The sequence below is a fragment of the Lissotriton helveticus genome, chromosome 4_2 (genome assembly GCF_964261635.1).
Source record: "Lissotriton helveticus chromosome 4_2, aLisHel1.1, whole genome shotgun sequence".
Taxonomy (NCBI): Eukaryota; Metazoa; Chordata; class Amphibia; order Caudata; family Salamandridae; genus Lissotriton; species Lissotriton helveticus.
Window position 1 is genome coordinate 44,635,625 of NC_136064.1, and position 14,803 is coordinate 44,650,427.

A 14,803-nucleotide genomic window follows, 5' to 3' on the forward strand; every position below is an offset into this window, starting at 1 on the left:
CAAGGTGTCAGAAGTCGAGAAGAAGTTCATAGGGCAGGTGGATGATCGATACAGGAGACAAAAGATTTTGAAAAAATCAGGACAATGGAAAACAGATTGGACCGAGGAAGAGAAGGCACACAAGAGAAAGGGTAGTAGTGGTCCAATAGCTTTAGATAAGACACAGAGAGGAAAGCTATGTCTTCACCGAGCCAAAACGTATTACGAAAATGTATACGTGGGAGAAGTTGACTGTGAACATGCTTTCAATCTAGAGTACTATACTAAAGATTTCCTGAAGGGAATGCAAGTGATTCCAAATGTGTATTTTGTATGTGGAAGAAATGCCTACGTGAGACTACCTGACAACTGGTATGGATCATGTTACTTAGCAATTGTCTTCCCCAAAATATATCATGCACAAGACTTAGTGATCATTGAGGGCAAGACATCTTCGAGGGGAAGGAGAGATGTAGGCGATGCAGAAATGGTTGGAGATGTCTTTGGAGCTATGTTCCCTCTTTTGGGAGTAATCCTTAATGATGTTAAAATTAGACGACTGGCAACAGTTGTCGACAGGTTGTCTGCCAGCACTGCTCAGTCCTTAATGCTGGTAGAAGGAGAGATGCAATCGATAAGGGCTATGGTTCTTCAAAACCGTCTTGCATTAGATGTCCTACTAGCAAAAGAGGGCGGAGTCTGTAAGGCTTTGAAGGTCCAGGAATGCTGCACTTACATTCCAGACAATTCGAAGCCCCTTGAGAAAGTTATTAAGAACATAACTAATATTCACAAGGAGATCGAGGACTTGAGTAGAGAAAATGTCTGGGAAAAGGTGGGCCACGGAATGAGTGAAGTTGGAGGGTGGATTTCCACCTTAGGCAAAAGCTTTGTGTGGTATATTCTAAAACCTATCATCATAATATTGATCTGTGGGATTATATTGTGGGGATTGGTGAGGGTATTCAAATGGTACAGAGCAAGAAGGTCAGAAAGGGCCCAAAGAGAACAGCTGCAGAGATTGGCTGCCATACAAGATAATCAGTACAGGAGTCTGAGGGCTCTGGAAGCGCAGAGAATGCCAGCAATAACTGCAGTCTAAATGTTAGTGATGACCCCGAGAGGTCATCAAAGGGGGGAACTGAGAGAGCGCAAACTGACTTAAAATGTATGAGTACATCACACTTACCTGTAGTAAGCACAAATCATGAGGAGAAATGCCATGAGTGCTAATAGTATCTGCAATTATATTCTGAATGTATAGCTAATGTAGAGATTTAAGTAGAAGTGGAACTAATACAGAAATGTGTGACATTATATGATTTTAGTAGATGTGATTATTTCTGAATCCATGTCGTGTAGCTGTTAAAACATAAGATGGTATGCGGTTAAACGCAGAATGTGGTAGGCCTCAGGGCCAGAGCTAAAAGGGAAGGTGTTTCTTTTCACGACACAGATTGTAAATGTTTTGGCCGTTGCATTAAATGGGCCATGATTTATAGAGATGTATACTGAATAATAGAATAAGAATATTAACATGCTTTAATTAATGAAGAAGTTGAATGCTATAATTCTGATGAGAAATATTGTAGGCCTGAAATGTTTTAACATCGATTTACACGTACATGTCTGGGCTGAGAAATGTTGCAGGCTTTTTCTGGAAGTCTATGAGAGTTGGGTTCTTGGCTGCAGATATCTGTCTGCAAAGGAAGAGGGGGGATCCAATTATAAATGAATGAATAGAGGTCTGTTCAGTAGACGGCCTAGACATGGAGGAGGGTTCCGGAATGTTTGAGGGGTATCAGCGGGCCGGAGAAGAGTCTGAGAAGCAAGGTCAACTCTAACGTATGAGGCCCAATACAAAGCATCATGGAAAAAGCCAGAAGCTACACCACGTGAGGGGCGTCTCGCAAGGGGCGTCTCAAATGTTGTTGACTGTTTTGTATTAGGGACAGCACCCCTGGGTGGAGTTAGAGCAGATACCTGAGGACCCTTTAGAGAGCGGATGGGTAGGCAGAGAGGGGTCATGACTGGAGAACTATAGGTTTTCACCAAGAGACTTAGAGTGAGTGACTTCCCTTGGGGGTCATTCACTGCTGACACCTTTGTTAGGTTGGGGCTTGGTTAAGTAGGGATACCATCTAGAGCAGGGTAGGGACAGCCTAACCTGTGCGTTTTCCTCCAACCTAAATGAAGGAGAGATATGCGTCAATGCTGATAGCTTTATTATTCTTAGAACTTGTGTTAGTGATTTCCGTTGCACGTCTGAGGGCTTTCCGAGAGCACATGTATGTAATTGGACCTGTGTATCTCGTGAATCTCATTCTGAGATGCCTGTATTTGCAGCTTATCATATCTTTACAATAAACTTTTGAAAGCTAGAAGTTGTTTGTGATCTTTGGGAGCAGAGTCCTTTATTGGGTGAACTAACTTGGAAATGGGTGTACTGTTTTCCTCCAAGACAGGCAACAAAGGTTCAGTCGACCAGATCGAGGTTTAGATCAATAGAGATAAGGTATCGATCAAAATCTCGCCCTTTCAACTTTACAAAGACAGCACTGACACAGAGTCCTAAAAACCAAGGCATCGGAATATTATTGTTCCATAAGTGGTGCAGGTAACATGATCAACTACTAACTGGCCAAGGTCAGAGGGGTATTTAATGTTAGGAGAAAACAGAGGTGGCACTTTATGAGTTATATTGCTGGTTACTTGCTTGTTCCTTTTGTAAATCAAACTTAAACTGTAATTATCGTGAACTATATAATCTACATAAATTATAGGAAATAAGGGGGCATATTATCAACAAATAGCGATTTTTATCGCTATCTAGGCTTAGCGGCAATTTTTTTATCGGCCCGCATCACTGGATTTTATTGCTGAGATAACGTGCTGTTAACATCGTTTATCTAAAAAGTGATAAAATTCCAGGCGATAGCGGCAAAAATCCGTGAATATCGCTGAGAATATAGCGATATTCATGCATTATCGCTAACAGGGTCTTAGCCATTATATCCACCTCCCATTGGATATAATGGCTAAGAACTGGTCTGAGCAGGTGTTAGTTTTTGGAGATATTCACGCTTAGTGCGAATATTTCCAACGCTACGCCTGTGTTGGTAATAGGCGATAGCGAGGTTAGTGACTGCTTGCAGTTGCTAACAGGTTGGGAACGCCCACTTTGCATGTCATTAGCGATAAATATCACTGACATGCAAAGCGGGCCTCAAACCGCTCGCTATCGCCTACAAGCTGTCGCTAACAGCAGTTAGCGACAACTTGCTAATAGGGTGATAGAATTATCGCCGCTTAGTGGCCGAAAACGGCTGCTAAAGCGGCGATAATTTTCTATCGCCACCCTTGATAATATGCCCCAAGGTTATGCGCCCAATCCTCCCCATTTGCCACTGCCCCCACCAAGGACCCACCCTACAAATTCACAGCATCAGTAATGAATGCATCAAAGCATTACATCTGCGCGAGCATCATCAAATGAACAATACAGCTGAGAAAACATTTGATAAAATAATATATCAGGCTTGGTAAATATGCCAATATTGTTGGTCTGCCAATATGTCTGTACCACAGATAGTCTTTAATAATGCACGCATGTATTTGCTGCAGATCTTTGCTGGAAATTAATTTGAATGTTTTTGTTTACCTATAAAGCCCTCTATCACATAAAGTCACCCTGGTGCTCGCTAAGAACCCGATTTAACTTGTGTGTGCACCTACTACACCCGAGGAGGCATCATTAGTCAATGAAGAGTGTGTCTTTATATTGATTGTAATTAAATATGTGCCCAGGGTCCATGCCAGGAGTCTTCATTCCTCTTGGTACTTCTTTTCATCTCTGGTATCTTGCTTTATATGTTGTCCTTTAGTAATATCGGCATTGATTGGCTAGCCGCACTTCAAACGTGATTGCCACTAAGAAGCGCTCATCCGAACTTTTGATTAGATGTGCGCGCGTGATCAAGGGGGGTGAAGTACATTTTGGTCTCATGTTCTTGTGAAAATGTGTGGCATGCAATCACTGTGGAGAGACTGCAGGAAGGAGCAGCAGTCTGGATTGCATTTGTGTATAATGAAGGCTGTGGATACTGGAAGGCGGTCATTTTTATTGGAAATTCAGGTTAGTACTGTGTGACTTGGTGTTATTCCCAGTGATAACAAGAAGACCGTAAAAGCAAATCGTTAGCAGGGCAGAATCCATCTGGAGGTGTTTCATGCAAGCAGTGGCGGCTCGTCCGCCACGGCGGTGGAGCACCGCCTCACTGCTTTGCAACACTGAAATAAAGGAAACATAAAATGATAATACTCAATGGTATTATGTTTGTATGTTTTCCTGCTGCAGCAACTTTGCCATTGGAGCAGGCTGCTCTGATGACACAGGAGCAGGGGAAGGAGTGGTTTGCGCGCTCCAAGTGCTCATGAATGCTTGGCCGGCCGAGACTGTCATGCCACTTTGCATGTACTCCACATGGGCTGCATTACTGCCTGGGTGGAGAAAATGCCCAGGCTCGCAGCACCTGGCTGAACACCGAACCACAGTGCTTAGATCAATCACAACGCTGCATTTCAGCATTGTGATTGGCTTAGGGAAGCCTCAGTCTGGGTGCTTCCTCTTCTGGCTCGACAGGAGAGATGGCGGCGGAGAGACACAGGCGTTCATGTAAGTTTTACACCCCCTTACCTCCCCCCACGCACCTCCATTCCCGGTGTGTGCCAGCTGCCCCTGCATAGAAGTCAGGTCACGCATCTCTTTTTATCTTGAGTTACTAAATCCCCTTCTTCACCTTAGATAACCAGTCTGCAGTGTTGGGAGGGCATTCATTTGCTTGCATTTATATACAACGGTTACTGTTCCTTCAGTGCATTTAATAGTCCAATACTTAATAATTCTCTGTTACTATTACTGTACTTGGATATTCTAATAATATTTTCTCCTATTCAGCTATCAGGACACACTTCATGTGTTGTACAGTTTGTTAACTGCAGTCCACACCTCTCTTTTCCTACATCTTGAAGAGTTTCCCTCATCTCAATGTATACTCTTTCATAAAATATTTGTAGTTCGTATTTTCAATTTATATAAAACACAACTTTGTATGGCACATTCTTCCCAGCTTGGCATGATTACATATGCTCATTTAATAAAGGAACATTGACCTGCGTATGAAGGCATTGTCATTTGGTGGCAACTGGGCATTCATTCTTAAGAGAAACTGCTGACTGGTTGAAAGACTCCAAAACACGAAAGACACACTCCATCTTGGCGTTAGAGAGGTAGGGTGTTCCTCAAATGTCTGACAGGAGCTAGGCACGTAACCTCAAATACAAGTTCAGGGTGCAATATACACAGAGTTAAAAATAAACAATGCTCTATTATTAAGTTCATATAATTAAGGTGTCGCAGCCAATTAAATGATAGTTTACCCTTTCATGGAGCAGAAATATGTATTTAGCTTCAGCTTCTGTAAGCAAACTCTATATCTCAATTCAGAAACTTTTCTGCAGAAACACCAAATTCTAATTCTGACTGTCCAACTACTGTTGATTTGCACCAGTTCAAATAGGAAAAAAGCATGCATTGCCACATGCATGAATTTACAAAGGGGATTTATGCTTGAGCAAAATGCAAGGTATGTGCACAAAATGCTTTACCCTTACAGCAGTCCTGACCTAGTTGTCAAAATGAGGCAGTAGTTTTAAATGTCCCTGTGTGTATTGAAGATACATATGCAACTGGTCAAGTACTACATAAGAAGTGGAATACTACATTCACATCCATTACTTAGCGGTAATAATGTAAACTTTAATGTTGGCAAAATGTGGCCCCTAATGGACCCTGTCTGTCATTCTGCTCTCATTAGGTATGTATTTATGGCAGTGAGAGCCTGCCGTTGGGGGAAATTAATAAAAGAAAGCAAGTAGACACTTCACCTGCATTTAATGCTGTTGATCTTCATCCTGCAGACAGCCTCAGGATTACATTTATAGTTGTTCAAGTACGAGTGAAAAAATACCTCTGTGTTGCGTACATGATATCCTAATACCACTAAGAACGACACAATGGAACAAAACAAAACAGGCACCTTGGAGAAATACAAATCTATAAGAGATAAAAAAGCAAATTAGAAAGCTACAACGTACCTGGTTCAAAATAGACACCAATCAAGACAAACTTCACCTGCAGAAACGTAACAGATTATACAAGTCAGCAATCAAAAAAGCTAAAAAAAGATACTATTCAGACATAATTAAAAATGCTAAATGTGCAAATATAGAATTCCATAAAATTCTCACAGTAGTTTGTTAACCAAATTGCCTAGAAGGAGCTCATCCCATTACTCAAGATTTCTCAAACAAACTGGCAAATCATTACATGACCATAGCAAAAATGTTGGACTCCTATTTAAAACAAAGAAAAACCACCAGCACTGACCCTTTTTCAAAACACCAATCCAAGAGTACACTAACCCATCTCACTATTCCTTCCAACACATTTCACACAATGAATTTATGGACTTGGTCAAAGCAAGCAGGCCTGGTGGCAGCCCTTTTGACTTGTATCCACTACAAACCTTCAAGAAAAGTCTTCTAACTATCTCTGCTGCCACACCAGTAGGAAAAATCATCAACAATGTCTTAACTATTGGAATCTTTCTAGAAGAACTAAAAAGTCAAACATACGCCCATTACTAAAGAAAACATACCTGGACCAGCTTAACCTGACAATTACAGGCCAATTACAAGTGGACCTTTCCTGGGCAAACTGGTAGAAAGCCCAACATTCAACCAGATGTCACAATTCATTGAAGATAATTCCATACTTTCAGACTTCCAAACAGGACGTCCAGGAAGAGGCACAAATATCTGCCCTCGGTGCCATCTGGGATGACCTTAAGAACTCTGATCACCAGAAAAGGGTTGCTACACTACTTCTCTTGGACTTCTCGGTTGCCTTGACACGGTTGACCATGATACTTTAATACAAAGGCTCTACGAAGCTGGCATTGAGGAGACTGCTCTCAACTGGATCCCATCCTACCTTCGTAACAGAACTATGTCATCCATCCCCCCATCTTGTCCAAACCGTACTTCACAAAAGCAGGGGTCCCTCAAAGCTCTATCATCTCACCCATGCTTTTCAACATTTACATGAAGTCATTACCGGCACAGGTCACTCAATTTCACCTCACATGCTATAACTATGCAGATGACACAAGAATACTCCTTAGACTGGAAAGCCCCTAAGACATTAAAAACTCACAATTTTTCAGTTGTCTCAGAGCTGTGGATCAATGGATGACATGGAGCCATCTCAAATTGAATGCTTACAAAACAGAAATACTCAGGTGTGGCAATTGGAACAATTATGGCCCACTGGCTGTCTGGCCTGATGATCTGGGAACAACACATAAAGTATCAAAGGAAGTAAGAAACCTTGGAATTAGCATGGACTCCAAGATATCAATGAATACCTAAGTGGACAAACTAGTTAGATTAAACTTTGTTACTATCAAAACTCTGTCACGCATCTTCCCACACCCGGGATTCCCACATAATACCCAGGCTACTATCTCTCTTGTTCTATCTAAATTCGATCTAAACCCTTTCCTCTGACTTTCCCCCTCCACCCTCTCATTACTTATCTCAAACCTGCTCCTACTACTATGAACTCCAAAGAAAAAAACCTTCCTCGACCCTTCCCTCTTCTATCCCTCCACTATTCCTTTTTCAATCCAAGTAACAGATTGACATGTCCACCGCACAAATAAATTTAATATTTCCCTATACTAATTCACCACTAATAATTTTTTGGGTTCTGGACTAGTGTGCTACTTGCCAAAAAGAAATTCGAAGCCTCATCAGGGGTTGTATTTGCTATATAAATGCAATTACAATTACCTACCTCTAATCCTCATTACTCTGAAAACCCTTATCTTGTATCTATACTTACTTTAGAAGTTGTACAACCTGCTATTTCAGCATCACATGATCAAACTAGAGCTGATTAAAGAAAAAGTCAGACCCTACCCTCGACTTCCCTCTAATTACCCTCCTACTATACTGATCATAAAGAGAGCGGGAAGCCACCGCACTTTGGCCCTATTCACAAAGGCAAACTTAGACTTCAGGTGTAAACTAAGACTTTAGCTCTAAAGTTAGACTTTAAGTCTAAACTTAGACTTTAGGTTCATGTTTACCTTTGTGAATCAGGCCGTCCCTATTCTTTCGTCTACTCTATCAGGCAGTCATCCCGTAGAACAGCACATTTATGGAGCCTTGAGAACTCCCAGGTTAGGCCTTCCCTATTAAATCCCAAGTAAGTTTGGCGCAGTGCAGGGTGCTGAGTAGAAAGTAAAGACAATTGGATTTGCTGGGGTAGCACATTTTCGTATAAACTTTCATGTATATTTTGATGTGTGCTCCCCACAAGAGTTTGTGCTTTCTATGAGGGCAGAGCCCCTATTTTGGTTTCGGAGAGAAAACAGAGTTGTTTTCCATTTGGAGTTATTGAATGGGTCGGGTATAGTTGTTTTTGTTAGTATTCACCACCCCGGTTCCTGAATATATCCAGAACCAATAAGTTGCCTTCCTCTGATGCTCCTCTTACTAAACCAGCAATAAAGAGGAAGAGAACCCACCACACTTTGTGAATAGTTCCAAGCGGGCCTGGATTAAGACCTTTAGAGGCCCTAATCACTTTAAAAAGTGTTTGCTGCCCCCATATATATCTAATTATCAATATCAACATTAATAAACTGTAAAATAAAATGTTATTATTTTTAAACATGAATCAAAACTTACACTAAGATGGAAAATAATGTTTAATTTTGTATGCTTCCACTTTATAGGTTCAGCTGCACCATTTGCAGCTTTGCACCATAAGGTCCATGGTAATGGCAATAGAAAATCTCTGTGGTGCCCCCTCCCTTGATGCCCCAAGCACATGCTTATTTTGTGTTTAACATTTAACCCAGCTCTGGTTCTAAGCTATATGGGAATTCAGGTTGTGAATTGAGGATATCTCTGACTCTCCTCAGAGCCATTCAATTATTATATAAGAACACATGGACATGGGTAGTACTGGGCACCGGGTCGACTGTCTCAAGGAAAATTTACTCGAACAACGGCTTGAAGCAAGGATACGTCTTTACTCCATTCATGCTCATCCTGTATCTGGCGGAGCTGACGGTAATCCTTAATAAAGTCAATTTGCATGCTCCTGGGTTCAACATTTCACACATGCTCTACCCCAAAGATGTACTGGTGATCAGCTATATAAAGGGTGGCCTGCAAAGGCTAATTAATGCTCCAGCAACATGTGGCACAGCATAGTTCCAAGTAAATTTTAATAAAAACAACAAGCATTGGCATAGCCAATAGGTGTCGCCTTTGGGACATTATACGTTTTAATTGTGCATCACAATATCTTTGGTGCAACATTAACAATTGGATGGTTAAACATTTATAATGTTATAAAGGCGAGACCTATTGGCTATGCCAATGCTTGGTATAGCCAATAGGTTTTGCTTTTGGGATTTTGTAAGTGTTTAGTTAGAGATATTGACTTTGCATATGTTTTTAAGCCGTGCAGTAGAGAAGTGTGCAGCATGCTGAAAAGTTACAATAAAGAAGTGTTATAAGTATTTGTGTAATTGTATATATGAGTAAGAAAGTATTTTGTATAATTGAATGAGTATATTAAAAAAGTAAAAAAAAATAGTTTGGGAAACAGTTTTTGTCTAATAGTTAGCGAGAGAGTACGTTATTTATTTTGTTAGTTAGTGAGAGAGTTATTTAGTTAGTGAGAGAGAGTGAGATGTTATTGAGTGAGTTAGTGAGAGAGTTAGTGAATGAGGTAGTCAGTTAGTAAGAGAGTTAGTTAGTGAGTGAGAGAGAGAAAGTTAGATAGTGAGAGAAAGAGTGTGAGTTAAGCAGTTAGTGAGAGAGTGAGTTAGTTAGTGAGTGAGACAGAGTGAGAGAGTGAGTTAGTGAGAGAGAGAGTGAGTCAGTGAGATAGAGCTAGAGAGTGAGTTAGTGAGAGAGAGAGTTAGAGTGTTAGTTATGGAGAGAGTTAGTTAGTGAGAGATAGCGCTTATAAGGAAACTCCAACAACACGTCAGCACGTGCATAGTAGAGGGTAGGGCTGGGGCAGAGTCAATAACTTCAGTGCTCCCCTGCATGAACCAAAACAGCCCATGTACCATATTTATTTAAATGATGGACGTGCAGTCATACTTTGATGTCTGTCGTGTTTTGGCTACTTAAGTTGCCAAATATTACATAACAGTCCATCCACCAGCAAATATTAGCATTATACCATAAATGTTAGTTGACAAATGTAGTTATTTAAAGAATGTCATTCTGTTTTTCAATTTCCCACGCTGTCCATCTGCTCAGCTGTTGGGCTAAATTCAGAAAAGACAGCACGAAGAGTCACTTTAAAGAAGAAGATTTTCTGTATTTATCCATTTTTAAAAATAAATGCAGACGGAAAACACATTGTTTTCTGTCTGTATTTATCTGTAAAAATCCGTAAAAACGGAAAACAGGGAGCCCTAATCATAATCGCAACCCAGGAAATGCAGCTTTGGTTACAGCCACATAGTCTTAAGGCCCAGAGGTGACAGAATGCGGGTTGAGTTTGCCACTGATGCTAATTATGTAACATGCAGCTGCAAGAAAGCTTATAAGGTAACTCCAACAACACAAAGAGACGCAAAAGAAAGATATTTAAAATGGTTACTTTTTTTCTATCACAGCCAGAATTAGTTTTTTGACAAAAGAAAGTTAAACTAACACTGCCCGAGGCATTTTTTGCAGTGTTATATGGCGCGAACTCGACCCGAAGGTTTAGGAGCGCTTTGCATGCGCACCAGTTACGTATTTGTGTGAGAGACACAGGGAGAGGGTGGTTTATATGGCATATTGCTGCGTTTTAGAGGTCATGGCTTCACATCCAACAAAGCAGTCTCTGATGTCCACTCTTCTGTGTACGATAAATTGTGCACTAGTAACAATCTGTTATTAGCAGTGCTTAGAAACAGCGGGTGTGGAATTAAGCGTTATGTCGTGCGTATCTGTATATATAGGAGAAAAAAATGCTGGGAGAATACTTGCTTACTAGGCGCCCAATACTGCGATTAGTTCCGTGCTCATCTTTCCGAAACTATGAGACTCTTTCCCCAACCTTACAAAGCACAGGTAGGGCCCAGTGCACAATACTGCAGCGACTAAACGGAAGTAAAAGCTGCAGAGTTATGCTTCTCATCTGGTCAGCACACTGCTGCCAGGGGTTCAGCGCACAGGACACATCTCTCTTGGCCGTGCTCTCCAGCCACCTCGGTGTGAAAGCATGTTCCACACTACCCTCCCCGCAGCATCCCTCACAGGGCACCGCGAGCCGGCCTGCTGCTGGTGTATGTCACATGCCACAGCGATCCCTCAACGAAACCTGGGATGAGTGTGGGCTCCCTGGGCGGGAGCAATTACTACAGCAGGTGTACTGGCAACAACAGCATAACTTCACACACGGCCTGCTTTGGGGACAATCCTGCTATGCCTTTGTGTCACACAAGCGGGACATCTCCCCTGAATACAGCCCATGTAAAGGAAGTCACTAACGACTCGTTATGTAACGAGTAAAAACTGTGCTAATCCCCATGCAGAGAGATGGAATCTCACTACAAGCATGTGAGAAACACATTACATGAGCAGGCTTCCGGGCATGTTAGAGTAAACCTGCCACGCTATGTAATGATTATAATCGTCGACGCTCTAGAGACGCGTCTGTCTGTCCTCGACACTAAGCGTGAGATTAGCAAGTGTTACAAGTGTTGTTGTGCACCTGGCTTGGACAGCTCATATGGCCAACGTACTATCCCTCTAGTAACACCAATATGCAGTTTCACCATTGGCAAAAGCCGAGCAGTCCTCGGGCTAGTGTGCTCAGCCCTTTGATCTTACCAGCCCCCTCCCTGCCTCTCTCGCCCCCAATCCGGAGTCTCATGTACTACTACGAATGTGAACACTGGGGAGGTAACCTTATGAGCTCAAAATCATTCGTTCCTTTCAGAATATTTGACAGCATTTATCAATTGAAAGTAGCACTGAACACATGGATGGAAAAAAGAAGGGCAAAAAGGAGAGGGACTGATGGTAACAAGCGCGCGTGCCTCGCGCTGAAAGGAGGCAGCAAGGGGAGGGGAGAGAGGAGGGGGCCTGCGCCAGTTTCCCTTGTGGGAGCAAACAGGAACCATCTGTTTGTAATTACCAGATGGTTTGAAAGCTCGCTCCCGCAAGTGAATCGCCAAATGTGCACGCGTTGCCATGCAAAGCAATGCAATTCGTGCAAGTTTTTGGCAGCAAACCTGAATCGATTTCTAAAGGTCTTTTCCTAAGCAACGCATGTGCGATACGTAGGTGAGACCTAAAAACTGTGTCAGTAACCAAAAGGCGAAGACCTCCAATAACGTTCCTTTAAGAATGCTCACCTTTGGAATCAGTAAAAGAGAACAAGTATTTTGAGTCTTTTTTCACTCAAGTAGTGCATTTGCTAGCCACTGCTGTTCAGTCCTAAGGAAAATTAATTCTCTAATGTTGCTTCCTTCTTCCTGATGAACACATTGAAGAGCTCAACTCTCCAACCTTTGCTGCAGATTATGGCTGCAAAATACTTACCCTCAATAGCATTTGGAGTAGAAGCTATGTGGGGGAGAGCAGATAAAGTGATTGAAAATGCAATACCTGGCTCCTGTTGGAGGGTTTTTAGCCTCCTACAGCACACCTTCCCAGCCAATGTAAGGCTTGCATTTGGTTTCTCATCCTTGGTTCATACTTAAAAATGTGCTATAAGCTGAAGAACGAGACCGAAGGAACACTAAGGCAGCACTGCGTGGAGAGCCATAGATGATCCTAACAACACACGGGCACATGATTATTTGACTCTGACCTAACAACATTGCAGGCCAAGCCACTCAGGTCCATATCCCTCCCTCAAGCTGCTTTCAATAGAGTCATTAACTCAGTTGCTAAGAAGTCCTCCTCCACTGACAGAATCTTCCTGTTAAAAAGTAATATGCAATGTTACATCGCATTCGCTACAACGCATGCAATTGCAAAGCGGTCATTACAACACAAACAATTACATCACAAGTGGTGTCTACAACTTGCTGTAGGGGGCGCGCTGGACTTAGGAATAGTATAATTTACTATTCAAACACCAGCGTGTGCAACAGTAGGGAATGTGTTGGAATAGTAAATTATACTATTCCGTAGTTTACGGTGCCCCCTACAGCAAGTAGTGAAACGACTTGCGTTGTAACAACGCAGTCGTTGTAATGACCGTGTTGTAATCGCATGCGTTGTAGCGCAAGTGATGTAAACGCTGTTTCCCGTTAAAAAGATCACACGCACGGATGACAATAGGCTCATGTGGCCTTCTCAAACCCCAGCCATATTTAGGTGAACTCCGTAAATTGTGGGGAAAGCTAAAGCTGTTAAACTACCGCCTGAGCTGCTTTACCACTTTATGCAACTTCCCTGCTTAACTGAGACAAACCAAGGCGACTGCATGCCAGCTGTACCACTATGCAAAGGAAGCAGGCGCGCAACACCCATTGGACTCACCGGGCTTCAGCCCCCCCCCCCACCCCGCCCCGTCGTGTGTGGCAGCCCGGGATGAGACAGATCCCGGGCACACACACAGCCACACCCGAACGTTTCACAGGTCTTTAAAAGACCATTTGAATGTTAATTAGGCCTTGCTATTGTTTCACCCCTTGTTGGAGGCCCTGCAGCTCCACTCTGCCTACTGATTAAAGGTTCAGCCCCCCTCCCCGAAATTTTTTCTTAGCCCCCCCCGAAATTTGGCTCTAGTTGCGCCTCTGAAAGGAAGACATATGCCACATGGTCTGTACCTGCCAGCAATGAAGGCCGAGCGAGAGAGACCACTGGAACAACGTTTTCTGAGGATTCATACCAACACGCGCGTTTACAAGGAGACGATCTCATCTCTGTGGGAAAAGTCTGAGGTTTATGCCACTGGCTGAAAGAAAACTGACTGAGCGAGCCTCACACCAACAGAACACCACTCCTTTTGCTAATGCGCTGTGCTTATTTTTGTAATTTGCAAAAGAAATTAGTTTATTGTCAAAGCACTGATTGAATTTTGCTCTAGGGCCAGTATACAATCTTTTTATTTCTGCCATTCATTTTGTAGCTTGCAGAACCAATAGTCAAAGCACTGATTGCACTTTTCTTTAGGGGCAGGATATGATCTTTTTTGTTATTTCTGCTATTCATTTTGTAGTTTGCAAAACAAATAATGTATTGTCAAAGCACTGATTGCACTTTCCTTGAGGGACATTATATAATCTTTTTACACCAATGCACTGGTTATACTCAGCTTATCTTTGTCCATTATTATTCAATCTGCAACATCAATCATCGCTCTCTCATAATATATTCCCAAACAAAAGGACCTTTTTTTAGCCATTTGCAATTGATTCTGACATTTTATTTATTTATTTAGCTACTGACATTATGAGTGAAACAACACACTGTTAACTGCCCGCTCGTTGCCCATGCTTACCTTCTTATGCTGGGTGAGCATAACTAAGGGGCAGATGTATCATCCCCATCATTTGCGATTCCCAAATAGCGATTTTTAAGAAATCGCTATTTGGGAATTGGAAATTGGGATGTATGTAGAAAGTCGCTATTTTTTAGCGATTTTTTAAAATTCCTTAATTGCGATTAGCAAATTGCTAATCGCAATTAAGGAATAATTTCCCATTCATTTCTATCGGCC